The following is a 17007-nucleotide window of genomic DNA, read 5'->3' as shown; positions in this document are numbered from 1 at the left end:
TCCGTGAAGTATTATTGTACTCGATTAAATATTCTTGACTCGGCTCCTTCGTTGCCTCGTCCATCAACATCTATCTCGTACTGTACTAAATCAGTTCCCGGAGTTATAACGTTAACTTTTTTTTATATTATATAAAAATATACAAAACTGATTTACAATTGCGATGTTAAATTAGATCATAACACTTTATAATAATGATTGAATTACTGTAAAAATTTTGAATTATTCACCACAATAATATAATAAATATTTGTGTTATCAATTGAAATGCAAGTTAACGTTTTCTAAATATTTCTCCTGTCAGTAGAATTTGATAGAATGTTTTGTGTTTATCCATGCTTAGATTTTGCGAGTGAAGTCAGGGTAAAATCGGTTATACGATTGTTAATAATTGTTATAATTCATATATCTGTCGCAGATCGCAGTATATGTAGAATTTGGGCTTTTACTTCTTAATACTAACCTGCCTATGGTCCTAACCGTCCCTTTCTTTCAGCGATAACGTAAGTGCTACCCAAATTAAAACTCTCGAACCCTACACAAGTTTTCAAATTAATCACCAATTTGTTAAACAGTTAAAATCAACTCCTGCGAAAGTGTAATCTTTTGATAAATGTTGGATATTCTAACGCTTGTTTAAACATATTTCAATGCATACAGAAAATAATTAAGCAACTAAAATATCACAATTATACAAGAAATTAGTCTGAATTAACAATGACCTTTATAGAGAACTGTTATATACTGCTACTTACAGATGATTCATAATATAGTACTGTAAAACTCACAATCTACGGGGTTATCACAAGATTGCACAAAGATATTCATAAACCAATTTACTTTGGTTTTTTGCATACCATAGAGAAAGCTCGATCATTAATTTACTTCACAGAGTTAAAAATACCATTAACTGATCTTTACCAGACATAGATTGGTATGTTTGATATATAACAATTGAAACTTCATGTCCGGTAAGATTAGAAGACCCACCGGTGTGCTGTCTTTCTTACATTGTGACTTATATTATAAATAGTATAACATTCGAGAATAATACATGTTTTAAGTGATTATATCCCTGGCACATAATTATAAAATGGTGTGAACAGAAAAGAGAAAAATCTCATATAAATTAGTGAATGGATATTAAAAAGTATAAAAGGTTATTGTTTGTTCCTCCAGGCAATGTTATCTAAATGAAAATGTTTATGTGTAGACAAAAGCTTGTGAAAACTAAAAAACCAACATAAAAATAACTTAATAAAGATACAAATACAATAAAATCTCAATATAGAGAGGAAAACTATATTGAGTAACAAAATTATATGTAATAGTAATAGGTAATAATTAGTTTATAAGTCGTTATATAAGTACATAGCAAAAATTAAACCAGTGTGCAGTATGTCCAGAATTAGATATTATTATCAGAATAGAAGTTGTTTACAGAGTAGAAGGCACTTTCCAGTAAATATGCCCTCAAATTTTTCGAAATGCTGAAAAAGATGATATAGATTTGATTTCAATTGGCAAGTGATTGTGCATTTTTTGTATTGTAAAATATTGAGTCCTTAACTAATTATGAACGTGGAGTAGGTAGGTAAAGGTCCTACTCCGCGTTCCTAAGTGGATAGCCGTGCAACGATCTTTCTGAAATTAAAGAATCGTGTTTACGAAATAGGCAAACGGAGGAAGAGTCGAAATTTTTAATCTTTTAAAGTAGACCTAGCATTGGGCCCTGCTGTTTAGTGCGAGTGAATATCTAACAGCTCTCTTTTATAGCTTGAAGATTCGCTCAATTTGAGTCCTATCATACGTACCTCAAAAGAGAAGAGCATATAGGGGATGCGACTCAATAGGAGAATAGTAGACTGCTAAGGAGGTGGATAAGTTTAGTTCTTTGGAAACTGATCTCAGCGCAAAATAGGAGGAATTTAATTTTTTAGATAAGGCGGCAAGGAATTGCCCACACCAGCCCTAGGTATTTCACAGATTATATGATTTTATTTTAGAAACGTTGAGACAGAGAAGATTAGAATTGCACCATGATTTAAGGGTGATTAGGTCACTAGATATGGTCCTAGTGGGTTGCTCCAAGAAAAACAAGTGTCGTCTGAAAATAGATATATTTTACCCCTGATGTCTAGATAGGCGATGTCATTTATGAACAGAAGAAACAAAATAGAGCCTTGTACTGAGCCTTGGGGCACTCCACATTCTATTCGCTTGCAAGATGACATCGTTGAATCAACCCTTAACTTGACTTCTGTTGGTAAGGTATGACTTATGCGAGAGGTGGTACTAGTATGAAGCACACACACATAGAGGAAAGTAATATAATGAGTTACGCCTTTTTCTGATAAATCCGAAATTGTTTTTATATCTATAATAACTGTGTAGCCGGAATTGATTACATGAAAACTCTTCTAAAAAATAATATCAAAGCTCATTTGGCTAAGTTAGGAAAACTGCCACTATTTTATTAGTCGGATGTCAAGTGTCATCCATTATTTACATTATACGAGTGGTGTTCCTAGGATTAAAATGAAATTTTGAAAAAATTTTGGAAAACGAATCATTTACTGGCGTAATTTTATGATATTTAAGTGTCATATTAATATGTTTAACTGTTTAAGTTTGAATTGTGGTCAATTTACCTACTCAATATATATCTTTCTTCGGTTCGAACTCTATTATTGAATATTTAGAGCGGATTATTTACAATTATTATATATTGAATATGATTTTTCTGTGACATATAGTGATGATGTACGGTCCTTGCAACCAGTCGCATATTGTGAAGTTTTTCCGCATGAATTATATGGAAAATCTGTTATTGAAATTTCGTGTATATGATTATCAAGTTACTTCGGAGGTTGTTTTGCGTACAAGAATATACAAGTCATTAAATAGTTTTGCAATATTGTACTAGAAATTCTAGATGTGATGAAAAATACGATGAATTATTTCTATGAAAACAAATTTAAACCTCCTACAATGTTGAATTCATGACTGGAGACATTCCCGGAACGCTACTGTCGAAATGGCTTTCATTTCTTCTGTTGTGAACTACTCAATGTTACGAATTGTTTTAAAACATTTCTTCTGCCATATTTTCTATGTTTTGAAAGAACCGAAGGTTCTATAGTGCTAACCCATCAAAAACCCGTTATTTGGAAGCCATTTGTATCATAGCGCGTTTTTATCAAGAAAAATAAGTACGTTGGTTTCAATCTCCGCATATCGTCTTCAAAATTACTAAATTATTTCCATAGATAAATTTCAACCTTTCTTGATTTTTCATAAAAAATATTGTGAACAGGATATCAGTGAAAGAGCTACATTAGCAGACTGATAAGTTGGAAACTAAAACACTGTTCACTACTTGTCTTAATATATGAGGATTTAAAACATACTAGTTAGAATAGATGCATATAAGTCATTGCTTCCATAATGCATTCATCATCATACTTATTACTTAACCTTACTCAGAAGTTTTGATGAGTAGAGTTTGATGAAAATTAAATATATTTTACAACAAATAAACTACTATATTTTACCATATTTTTTCATATATTCAAATACCCCCACTTTCATACTTTTTATGTGGTTGATTGAATTCTAGTATTTCTGTCAATAAATCAAATTTATTTAAATCGCATGTTATATTTCATTACTCGTACACGCCATTATATTTCAAGGAGAAATAGACTCGCGCACTTCTTAAGAATTTCAAATACTCTCAAAGTCTCTATGTATATTTGTTTATAATGGTAACTGTTAGGATGAGTAATGGACAGAGAACAGTCCAAAAAAGAATGTGTAACAGTTTCGCAATTCAATTTGCATGGGGCTGCCAGTCGCTGTCTGTCAGGTTCAACTGTAGTTCTGTCGTCTCACTCTTCGTCTTTCTCTTTTACGAAACTCGTCTCGAAAACTCTGCAAGGCGATCAACGGCGTGTTTCAACTCGAGTAGCAAATTTGGAGAAAATGAACTGTACCTAATATTTTATTATAATCAAGTATAAAATATTATTGTGTGAAAGTAAATATAAAGCTTTTCATGTGGGCTCCAGAAAATTGAAGGGTGATTTCACCAAATTGTTTTATCAGCAAATTTTAATACTACTGAAACATATGAGAGAATAATCAATGCAAAACTAAAATTGTATAGAGTTCAATATAATGAGAGAGAATTTATTTCAATCCTAATACGGGTTTACATTTTGTGCATAGATCTAATGAGAAATAAAATGTACCTATTTGTGCTAATATGCAAAAGAAGTCAGGTTATTATTATGAAATTGGATTTGATATAACCCCCAAGTTACAGACAATAAGAGTTAAATCAGGACAGCATTCACTAATTCATGTCGACTCTATTATAGATCAATCTGCAAAATTTCACACTTTCCTCCAACACGTAATGGGCGTATGTGAGCTTGCCTCGTTAATTTGGAACCATGATCGCTGAAAATCTATGCAATTGAGAAATGTGGTCATTTCAATCTGAATAAAAAACTATCGCACAGGAAATCATCTTCCTGTCCGATCGTCAATCAGCCAATATCATAAAATCCAAACTTGTTTGGGAATACCTAGACAAATTGAATAAGCTATGCAAGGAATAAAGCTGACAGACTCCCTAAAGGAGAAGAAGACCGTTCCTAGCACCAGACCGCTTATGTGGAATGAGCTACAGAATAGAGAATAGAATAGAGAAAGTATTCAAAAGAAGGAGTGGAACCAATCCTGGGACAATCTACAGGGATTGAAACAGGCAAAAGACTCTCCTAGGAAACTATAACCCATGAAAATCTGCTGAATGTAACAATTCAAGACAGAACAACCTACGAATACTAACAGAGTCCTATTCTGGAGTTCTATCGCATCAATGGACTGAAAATGCTAGCTCCAGCAACAGATAAAGTAGATTCTGCAGCTACAGCCATCCCACATTCTAAATTTTCCAACAGGAGTAGGATTAACAGATCAGCCGTAAGCACTGGGTTTTCCAGTATCTCACCAAAAAAGGAAAATACAATAAATCCTTTGGGCATAAACATACATGCTCATTGCTTTACCTAGATAAGGCTTGGTTATTACATTTCCACGAAGTGCTTGTAATTTATTTCCACTTTTGGATCATCAATTGCCATGTTATGCTTGTGTTTCGTATTCGTCGTGTTCCAATAGCTCCAGTATTGCTTTTTACGTGGCTATTATAGATAAAATAGGCTTCAATATTTTTATATTAAATGCGGTGTAATGAATATATATGCGCGTTCCCAAATTGGAAGAACCAAATTCTCCCGAACAACTTACATTGTCCATGTACTGGATGATCTCTGCCGACCGGTTTGTGCTTTTTCTATTATTAAGCCAAACATTTCCACCCATTTTCGAATGAGAGGGATGTAAGGCGCTAATTTCGAAAATACTTTACGCACTTTATTCGCTTAACCTTTAGTTTATGAGTCTTTTGTAGCTCGGTCGATTCGATGTATCAACGCAGTTAGCTGAAGAAATATATTTTTGAGATATTTCGTTTGCTATATCAAAGTGTGAGCTTCTCTCTTGGAATAAATACATACATTAGTCAATAGTAGTGGTTTACATGGAGCAAGTTGTGTTTGTGCAGTTGATTTATACCCATGAAAAGCCGACCGTTCATCCGTAACAATTCAAATCGACATAGAAAATTACGATGCGGAGACGTGGAAAGCAAACTTATTTTACATAATGTAAATTCTTTTTGTAACATTTTCTGAAAAATATTATATTTTTCCATTTTTATTGTACTAACATGAGATTTACACATGTATAATGTAATTTTATTGTACTAAAATGAATAGATACAGACATTATCAAAATTTTGTATTCTAAGATTTCAAAATTTTTCCTCTAATTAACCAAGAAATTAATTAACATTACATAAATATGAATATTATAGCGTTTCTTATTGATCTAACGGAATGAAATCATTCAAAATGCTGTTTCAGCTAATGGATTACAATTCAATGACCTTTCTTGATATTCACATTATATCGCAACTCTAATTTCAATCATTAATTGCGAGATACATGTGTTTATTCTGCTATTTCTACAATAAAAACTGAAAATATTTGCGATTACTATCACACAACTTCAATTTTGATGTCAACTACAGATAGTCGTAATCTACTTCTGGAATAATAGCCAGTTGATTGAAGTTGATCAAACCTCGAATCGAATTGAGAAGTACTCAAATATTGAACATCGTTTACTTCCTTTAAAAAAATATTCTTCTACAATTTTTCAAATGAATTAGGATTTGAAAAAAACATCGAAAATGTACACATATTGAGTAATGTTACGTAGGTGAGAAAGGAAGTTCCGCCTCAGTATAGACACATTGTAGGTTTTGAATATGATGATAAAATGAAGATGTAACCCTTCTGGATCTAGTCATTTCATGATTTTGTTTTCTTAGAGTAATACTTTATGTCTATACTGATAAAAAAAATTGGTGACAAAGTTTTAGGTCAACCGGTTAGGCATTGGAAATATAATATAGTCAGTTATACAGATTACGTCAGTGCTTTTTTGCCATGCACCACTTCATCCTTTCTAAAATTCTAATGCCCCTCTATGTAACACAATTTAAATGCTAATTTGCTTAATATAATGAAAAACTGGAATTCAAATTCCAAATAATTTTAAGAGAAATTTCTCTTTAAATTTTAATTTACAGACACCTCTATACCTAATGTTTGCTGTATAGAGATTTTATATTAGATTCCAATTTGGTCAGCTTCAGTCTCAAGGCTTCATGTTGCGTTATATTTCTTTTTTTCCGCAGTAAATCATTTATAGCACTAGCTCCACATTTAGCTAAATATGAAGATGAAATAGTTTTATTTCAAATTTTGTTAAATTTGGGTATTTCTGTTTCCTCACAAAGCCATACCATTCTTTATTTCATATTAAATAAAGTTATAACTGACTCATAATTCTGCAATTCAATGAGTTCTTCTTCATGCTGATACATCTGACCAATCCACTAACATTGCCTGTATCATCCATATTGATAAATCAATTTGTCTTAAATCAGAAAATCTTTCTTTTAAATCACCAGATGGAATATTAGAATGATTCACAATGATAAGCGGTATGAGTCACATCACATTTTTGGAGCCAAGAAACTGTTCAAATATCTTCGCATTGACAAGAGTTTTGTTAGTTCTTTGATTTAATATATTTGGTTTTTCATATATAAGGAAATAAAATTGTGTTGTGTGAATTGAACTGATTGAATTGTGTGAAAAAAAGGGTTCACTAATTATTTCTATACAATGTATATATTTATCAAATAAATGAGCTTTAACATTAGTTTATACGGATACTTATTTCAAATTAACACCAACTGTGAAATACTACAGCGAGAAGTCCGGGGTTTTTCGCGGAAACTGTTGTCTATCGCAGGGAAATTCACTCGACGAGACCAAACACTCAGTTGATATTTTGGTATCGTCAGACCAATTATATTCAATTATAACTTATAATTGAATTTGGCACCTTTAGCATTGCCTTTAAATGATCCGGAGCGGAAGGGTTGAACTTGTGTCGACCCAATTTTTTAATTGCTCTTCTTTAAAAATCAAATTGCCCCCCAGTGGGGCGTGAGCCTCACGTTAGCAAACAATGGATTAGGAAGTTTTGATCTTTTTGTTTTCCAGAATAACGACGAACTGAAAAAGGAGGAAATTATTTCTATTGGTATTATCTGTGTATTGCTCTTATTAAAACATGTGGCATTTAAGTAGTTAATGAAAGACAATAGAAGAGCATTGATAGAGATAACCAAAGAGCATGTTTTCATCGAAAATATTTGACAAGTTATATTTGTAAATGAAACATGGATATATATCAAAGGAAACAAATTAAATTCTGAGTAAGTCAATAATTTTAATTTTGGATTTTTTAACTTATTCATTTAGTATATCGATATTCTACTATACGATAGTTCTAATATAAATGTTGATAAACAAAATATAAACAATTGAAAAAGTTAAAGACTAAGTCATAACGTCCTTCGTCGTTTCTTCTGTAATTATTAGTTCTATCTACCAATTGAATTTTGATATAATAACAATATACTTATTGTTACTTTCATGTTTACAATATGAAAATAATGAGAGATCAATACATAACATTTACAAACATATATCATCTTTTGATGTGTTGCTTCTTAACACTAATATATTAAAGTTAGTACAGTCTGGTATTTAATTTTGCTGCATTCCCAATACACAAACGCTTAAATATGTATAATATATATATATATATATATATATATATATATATATAAAATAATATAAAAAAAACTAGTGTTCATAATTCTAGTAACAAACGGCAGCAGTCCAGGAGTAACTGATTTAAATGCGGCAAGTTCTTTAGTTCATTACTCACATTTGCACGATCATCAGCCTCAAGGGTACGTTAGCTCGACATCAATGACAAGGCTAGTTAGCCGCGTGACATATGAATGACAGCTGGCATGGCCGCATGTTTATTCAGTATAGGATTACTTGCAGATTGTGAAACTCCATGTTTTGAAAAAAGTCTGGTGGACCTCACAGAAAACAGAAGCTTTTTGTTGGTTGTCACTTTTTGATAAAAACTATAATTTGACAGATCTTAAAGATGGCGCGTTCTACGAGGGATTATTGGAAGGTATATTCTACTTTTCCTTTCTGTAATATTTCCAAGATGTAAATCTAAATTCATAATAGTTAATCGGGGAGACAAATTGCTGTTACTATTGTCAAGTATAAAATTGTAAAATAATTTGTCTCGGTGATTTGATCATGGGGAAGCGAATATTACTGGTAATAACGGCTATGAAAATGAAAATAAATCAGATTCGCACAAACGTTAGTGTTTTTTATTTTTAATTATGTATTTTTGAAGAAGAATGTGACAGGTAGATATGTGCTTTTTTGAATATGGGTATTGAAGTAGTATGTTGAGATTACCCTGGATGTCGTGAGAGAAATAAAAATATCACATAAGTATCAAATCTGCGAATAGACAAATAAACTAACGTGAGTCAGTTTATTATTTGAAAACCTTGAATTGTCACAACCATATGTTGATGAATCGACGAAATAATACACGTTCAATTGAACCGCATATTTTTCTCACAGCTATAACTAATTATGATGATTTCTATTTTTATATCCTAATATCACATAAACAGATGATAACGTATTGAATCGTTATTCGACCACACATAGAAGAACAATAGATGTGTCATACTAATTCAGGTCACTGATTTAGATGAAGTCATTGATAATTTTGTTATAAGAATGATGAATTGACAGATTTAAAAGGTAAAATATTCCGAAATCGTCTTTAAAAATGCAACGGAGAGAATTTATCTTTCGCATGTCAATCTTATTTATTGAAATGAACAGTTGAGAATGTTTTACTATATTTATTTCCAATTGTGAAATAACTTGTGTACCAAAGGTAGACTAGATTTAATATAAATGCCATATTTTTTACCGAATTATACTTCAAAGATCACAAAAACACACAAAACGTTTAACAAAGTTTTAAGGTAGATTTTCTCAAAATCTTCGAAGTTAAATGAGTCCATTCGTTATACATATTCTACGATTTTATCTACATTATTGTCATATAGTATCTTTTGCTATTCTTCAATTGCATGTTTTATAGATTTTGCCAATTTTTCCTTCTAAATACTATTGAAATAAGAATTATCGAACCACATATTATTCCATTTATAAATACCGAAATAGGCTTCAATTCGTAATAAAATCGTCGCTGAAGAACAGTAATTTCACGTTTTTTGACTATTCCATTAATAACGTATTCCCGATTATAATTTTTTCTTCATTCCATCAAAATATCACAATGGCCTTATCAGGTCAAAACAAGGTTAACCTATTCAAAATAAATTGATTTTCCATCAACCTTTTTCAATCATGAAAAAAAATATTTTTAAAAGGTTATCATATAAGTTAGGTGATCCTGATAAGGATCTTATGAGGCAGTCCTGATAAGGATCGTATTACTGATCTGCTTGTGAGGTTATCGTGACCATATCTTACAGGTTGCGGAATTACCTGATAAAGTCCTTATCGGCTTCTTCAAAAAAATTCTAGTCGGGTATGGACCAAAGTACCATTTGATACCTAAAAAGCGGTCTCTTCGTAAGAATTAGTTTTTTTTTGACAGAATTGGGAAATATTATGAAAAATCTGATTTAATTTAAAATTAAAGTATTATTTTCTTTTATAACGAGACAAGATACATATAAACAAAAATGTTTATTCCTTATTCTAAAATTGTTGCGTTGTCGTTCTAAGTATCGAAGTTGATTTTCACGCGAAATGTAACTTTCCTTGAAGAGGGTTCTGTGAAATTTCTTAAGATTTTTCCTAAGTAGTGCAGTAGCTCAATATTCTTATTAAAAATGTGAGTATTCAACCTTATTGCTGTCCTATTAGGTCATTATCTCTAAACCGTTCAATCAGTTCAAATATATTTTTGTTCATTGTCCTCAACAAAGAACAAATGAAAATAAATCTTAGAAAATTATAATTTAATATAAACCATTTTATTTCACCTGTGTTTTAACGATTGATTTCCAATTCGCGAGAGGAATTTGGTAGCCGCTTCAGACGCTTGACAGTTGCTGGGTGGGCATGAGATTATTTTACATACGTATTTTGGTTTACAGCAGTTGGAAGGTAAAGCACTTAGAACATATAAATTATTAATAGTCAAAGACATAATCATTCAGTTTCATAGTGACAAAATATTTGCATTCATGTTTTACATTCAATGTATATATATATATATATATATATATATATATATATATATAAAATCAAATATTTACAATTGCTATACAGCGTTACTGAGAAAGTAACGCAGTTCTGGAAGTGGCAAAGCTGTTGTCTCTGCGAGTAAATTCGTTTTTGAGAAAAAAAAGCATTTTTGCTTCTGTCTTCTTGTCTACGCTTGAAAATGAGCTTTAATGAATACAAAAAGGTATACCAAAGGACTAAAAAGTCATAAGAAGGTGCTGAGGAAAGTAGATATTTGTCGTTATCCAAGAGTAATATTTTAAAAGCTGGGAAACCATAAAAGAGAAGAAAACTGTTTTGAAAAATAAAAGGCTGATTGAGAAAATAAGAAAAGGGGAAAACCCTTGTAGAAACTGACGAAATGGTAGTTCTCTCAATCCCTGTCATAATGGAAATTACTCTGCGAACAGTACACGTTGGGAGCCTATGCTACTTTTAAATTTAGTGTAAGCACGACACACTACTAATTATTATTTTTTCTATTGCTTATTCTCAGGTAAAATTGCTTCAAACGCTAAAATCGATAATGTATTCAAATGACCATATAATTATTTCCGCTTATATATGATAGAATATACTTGTCCTATTTTAAATAATAATTACAATTCTTCAAAAAAATAATCTCATTGGAATGAAAAACTCAGCAGTTTCTCACACGTTAGAGACATTCCAATTGCTCTCACATAGTTTCAATCGCATATCGTTTCCTTGTCAGATTTCGTGATTTTTATTCAAGAATTTGCCAATAATTGATCCAGACCCTAGTGGAGCGCGAGTTGTACAACTCTACGGTATGCGTTCTACCGTTCATCTACTCTTCTTTTCACAATTTGGCATTTGTACGGAATATAATCCATCAATGTCAACAGTCGGGTTGTTTTCTCTCAGCCCCGTCGAAAATTCTACCCCTCCGTACCTCTCGTACCCTTCACGACCCTGACAAGCCGACAATAACCCACTGGTATGGATGGACGATTTTTGTCATTTATTATTGGTCTACAGTTCGTCGATTGATTTTTCTAGTGTGTGAGCTTCGACTATGCTATGATGAGTTAATTTCTGATCCAAATAGATTTCTCGACGGCAAATCATTTCTCTTTTCTTTTTTCGACACTTATCCCTGGGGATGAGTCATTTAATAATCTGAAACGTTACTTTTACTTACAGTTTTGAACATTTTTTGAGCTAAAAATTTAAATTTTTGATTGACTTGTGGTTATTCGCTTGAAATATTTATCCTGTACCATGTTAACTTGTAGAAGAGTATATAAATAACGGAATGTTACTACTTTGTGTTTGATTTTTAATTCCCGTACTGTTCATTTATAGTTGATAGGTATGCGCGGTCTAGGAGAAAGAAATGACATTGTTTTAAGACTGATAGATTAATAATGGAGTTGATATCCTGAACAATTACAAAAAGGAATTGGAAAGACGTTGTCAAATTCAAATGTGTATGACAAATCATGATGTAAACAACCAAATATGGATAGCTGTAGAAATGAATAATTGAAAAAAGTTATTTAAGAATCCAATAACTGAGCATATAAGATATGTCCTAGAAAAATATAATGTAAAAAATAAAGAAGCTAAAAGAAGTGACAGGCAAGAAGAGCGACTAGTTACGGAAAAAATTGTTCAAAAAACAAAAGAAGCAGCGATTGCTCACGACACAAAACACTATACAAAATAATTGCAATAAATGGTGTATGTAAATAGTGTGTATGTAAGTGGCGATGCTTGCATTAATTATATTGCGTCAGTCAGAATAATAATGGAGCAAACAAAACAAGCACGAAGGATAATTATCCCAAGACTCAAAAAGGAAAGGTAGAGAGACGGATGTGTTTTGACGCCAATATCCTGTTTAACGAATGGATAATAATGAAAACAGGGGATTCAAGTTTAGGAATCAACTAGAATTTATTCTAAAAAGACCTTTAATTCGTATTATTGTCGCATGTGTATTAACAACAAATAGAAATCACATGCTAGGGAGAATTCTCAGGCTACACAATATCTCAACATCAGTTGAACTTAACATAAACAGCAAGACAATAAATATATTAGGAAATGTACTTAGAGGGAATAAAAACTAAGCAAGTCGAACAATTTTGTTATTTAGATAGCAAGTGCCCATGGAGGTACTAAAATTGACATAAAAGGAAGAAGCTGAAACTGTTCCAGAGAAATGTGAAAATTAGTACATATTAATGGAAAATGGAGATGTATAGGTCTTATACAACGAAAAGGACCAACAAACATAACCAGAGAAGCATTATATTATAATACAATAGACAGAAGAAATAAAGGACTCCTGTACAAACATGCCGAGAACGAGAAAGAGCTGCAACAGATGAACTTAACATGAAAAACAATAAAGAAAGAGGCAAAAAAAAAATGGAGAGCCCTTGTTAACAAAATCCACATAAAGTCGCATGAGGATAGAGACCTCATTGTTTTACCTTAGCTACACACATTTGCCTGAAATTGACTCTAACCTATAAAAGAACAAATTTTGATCGAATAAATGTTAAATGAAATTCCCATTTTATGTCTAATACAATTGCAGTGATACTCAATTCTGACTTTAATATTTTGCCTCGTTTGCGCAGGAGGTGACCCCCCGTACCAATCCATCTATCAGGAAATCTGTTCAAATGTTGTTATACATCTAAACTGAAATGAAAAGGATTTGCTTCATGAAGAACCAAAAATTTTTTCAAGTTTGAAGTGGTATATCATCCTTCTTCTCCTATAACTCTTCCTCTTGCGATAATCTAAATAGCATTGGAAATTAAGGAATTCAATCTACGGAAACTAAACTATGGAAAACTGTCTAGTAACTCTTCAGTCCTAATTTAAGTTAATGCTTATTTTATTACCTCATAAGTATTCCTCAGTCGTAAAGGTCATTGTTCGAAAAATAGTTTTTGAATGTGGCTCCCGTATTCTAATCATTTTTCTAAATTTGGTTATTTTCTCATAGTTATTTATTCAGTTAGTTTCCAAACACTATTATATTTTGGACTCTAAATTCAATAACCGAATAATAGAAATTGTAAAAGATGGAAAATAAATGAAAAGATGGATTTACAAATTCTAAAACGATCAATCAAATGAGCATGTTATTGGGTAGAAGTTTAATTACCTAAATAGTTATGTTTATCGATTGAAAAGCCGTGGTATCCAGTGGTGTGGTATTAGTCTACAAAATATTTTGGAGGTAGTAAATATTTAATGTAATTAGTTGCAACATAGGTCATTCCATATTTAAAAAAATTCACGTAAATAGTATCCTAGGAGAAATTACAATGCTAAACTCATCCGACCGTTAAATCTTCTTTCCTTGACATTCATTAATTTTATCTTCAACTGTAACTATTCTCTTCTTTGTCTTTTCTATCCAAGTAATATTGATTCGGTTTCCTTTGCTACTATATATGGAAGTCTTTTTGGCAATTTCAAAATATGTACTCTTTCTCTGATATATCACTCCATTCTTTCAATCCATCTCTCATTATATTATTATTGATATTGTTTTAAAGTTTCAGTAACTTCGTCAACTGTGACTTCCGATTTTTTTTAAGAAATAATTCTATATTCTTTAGTTTGAATACAATCCCCTTTACTCATGTAGAATGAATATCGAACCTGGATAATCTACAAGTATGACTAAAATTGTGGGGAATAAAAGTCAATGAACAAAATCGGTACGTTAAAAATTCACAAATAGACGAGGAAATTGCGCACCCGTTAATCCAAGCGGTAAGGAAATACCATAACGGGAAGACGTAAAATACTTCGGAATTCACTTAGACTGAAGACAAACGTGGATACAATACATCTTCATTAAAAGAAACAACTTGTTCTGAAGCTGCATAAACTCTACTGGATTATCGGACGAAACTTTAAGCTATCTCTTGAGAACAAGTTCTTGATATACAAAGTTATTCTCGAACGAATCTGTTCATAAGTAGTGCAACTCTGGGGCTTGGCATCCAACTCGAATATAGAAATTATCGAAAGCGAAAACTCTCAGAGTAATCACCGATGCTCCTTGGTTTGTGCCTAATAGTGCTCGTGATCTGAATGTTAACTCGGTTAACAAAGAAATCAAAAAGTTGAGACAAAACTATAGTAAAAGACTCAAAATGTATTCACACAGACTTGCTAAAAACCTAGTATTGCAACGTATTATAAGAAGTCGACTCAAACGATTTACTCCATACGACTTAGTTAATAAATTTAAAAATTTTAATCTTTCAGTTTTATAATTTTGCACCTCACGCCTTTCTCTTTTAAAGATTTTATCAATACTTCTTTTAGCCTGTCAAAATTTGTCTTGTTCCTAGTTATTGAGTAGTTGCGTTCTAACTATAGTTCAATAGGAAATAACCACTGAGTTATTATTCCTACATGTCTATTTAACTAGTATTCAAAATATTTATTTATTGCTCTATAGTAAATTGAACGGGAAAATAAAAAAAAATGAAGAGTGAATAATCATTTGTTCAATAATTCTAGAGTACGCTTAAGTACACTTTCTCCAATAACGCCCTAAAATAATACTTTCAGTTTTTTCTATTCAGCCTATTAATCCTTGTTCACTTATCATTCTCTATCTTGAATTTATATACCTACAATTCTTCAATTTTCGAACCATCAACTTTTCTAAATTGTCATTACCAGTAATTCACTTGTATCTGGAAACTCCTCATTATCTTAAATGTCTATTCTTATTCTTATATTTTTTCCCATTCTTCCCATCTCAGCTTTTGTTCCTTTTATATTATTTCATTTTTTCTGAATCCAGTAGCTACAATCATATTTTTTTCTTCCAGGTTGGTCCAGAATCTCTTTCTAACCCTATAAACTTTGCCATATAGTAAATAAACATAAAAATAATAGAAATAAGAACTATTCTCTATTAAAAGAAAAAAACATTCCTTCTCATATTTTCTTTGCTATTTGTGTTATGAGATTTGATAAATAATAGATAAGAAGTTTCATATTGGTTTCTAAATTCCATTTTTATATACCTAGTAAACTACCATTATATTTTTAAAAAGTGATTTGTCTACTCTACGCTACTGCTATTTTTAACTGTATGTTTACGAGAGCAGCGGTGTTTTCTAAGAAGATGAAAACAATGTACCGAAGAAACGCCGCGAATCACGAAAATAGTGATGAAATATAAACCTTACTCTACTATTACCGAAGATGTATTTTTGTTTGAAAGCTTTGTGCGTTGGAGTGATCTTTTTGAAAAGGGGAAACATAATGTTGAGGGAGGAAGTCGAATTTAGGAACCCGTCATTTTGTGAAACATCTCGTTAATCATCAACCAGCCCTTGGTTGTCAATCATGGCATGTTAGGTTGATTCAGGAATGTTCAACATTGTACAATTAATACTCTGAGGAGATGAAGAATTAACAGGATTATGAAGTTTTAGAAGTTGATGATTTAAAAACCTTCGATAGAAAAATTGAAACTGTTGTTTCCGTGAAATTATGTCAAATTATAGTTGAATTAAAATGAAGAAAAAGATTTAAAAGCAATACAATCAATATAAAGGGGGAATGTAGAATTGATTGGTTTTGAGTGGATTATTGATATAAGTATACATATCATTTCTATATACATATTTTAACGACGTGTATGAAATACGTAAATATATGCATATATATTTAAGGCTATATATTTTATTTAGAATTGCCTGTCCAGTATTTGATTCTTCCATTTTATTATCTATCTGGCAATCTTTTCTAGTTCAGTCTACATTATGTTATTTTCCTTATATACGGTCTTGTTTCCATTTTCTTAATGTGTCCGTGCTTTTGTATTTTTTACACTTGCCATTAGATGTTTGAAATAGATAGAAACGTAATTAATTGAGCTGATATTGACTATATACAACTGAAACTACAGTAATTATGTTTGTTAATTATTAATGTTGCAAAACTATTGCCAAAAATTATTTTATGTGAAAAACATGTTTCACCTTTGCATAAGCAAAGTGGTACAATATAGAACTGACTGGTGATACTTTAGCGCTACAATTGCAGCATCTTCTTGAAGTGGTAACTGCATTCTAGACGAATTTCTTGGGGAACTGTCGGTTTGTGACGT

Source organism: Diorhabda sublineata, chromosome 4 (assembly GCF_026230105.1).
Source record: "Diorhabda sublineata isolate icDioSubl1.1 chromosome 4, icDioSubl1.1, whole genome shotgun sequence".
NCBI classification, from domain to species: Eukaryota; Metazoa; Arthropoda; class Insecta; order Coleoptera; family Chrysomelidae; genus Diorhabda; species Diorhabda sublineata.
This window is presented reverse-complemented; position numbering follows the sequence as displayed.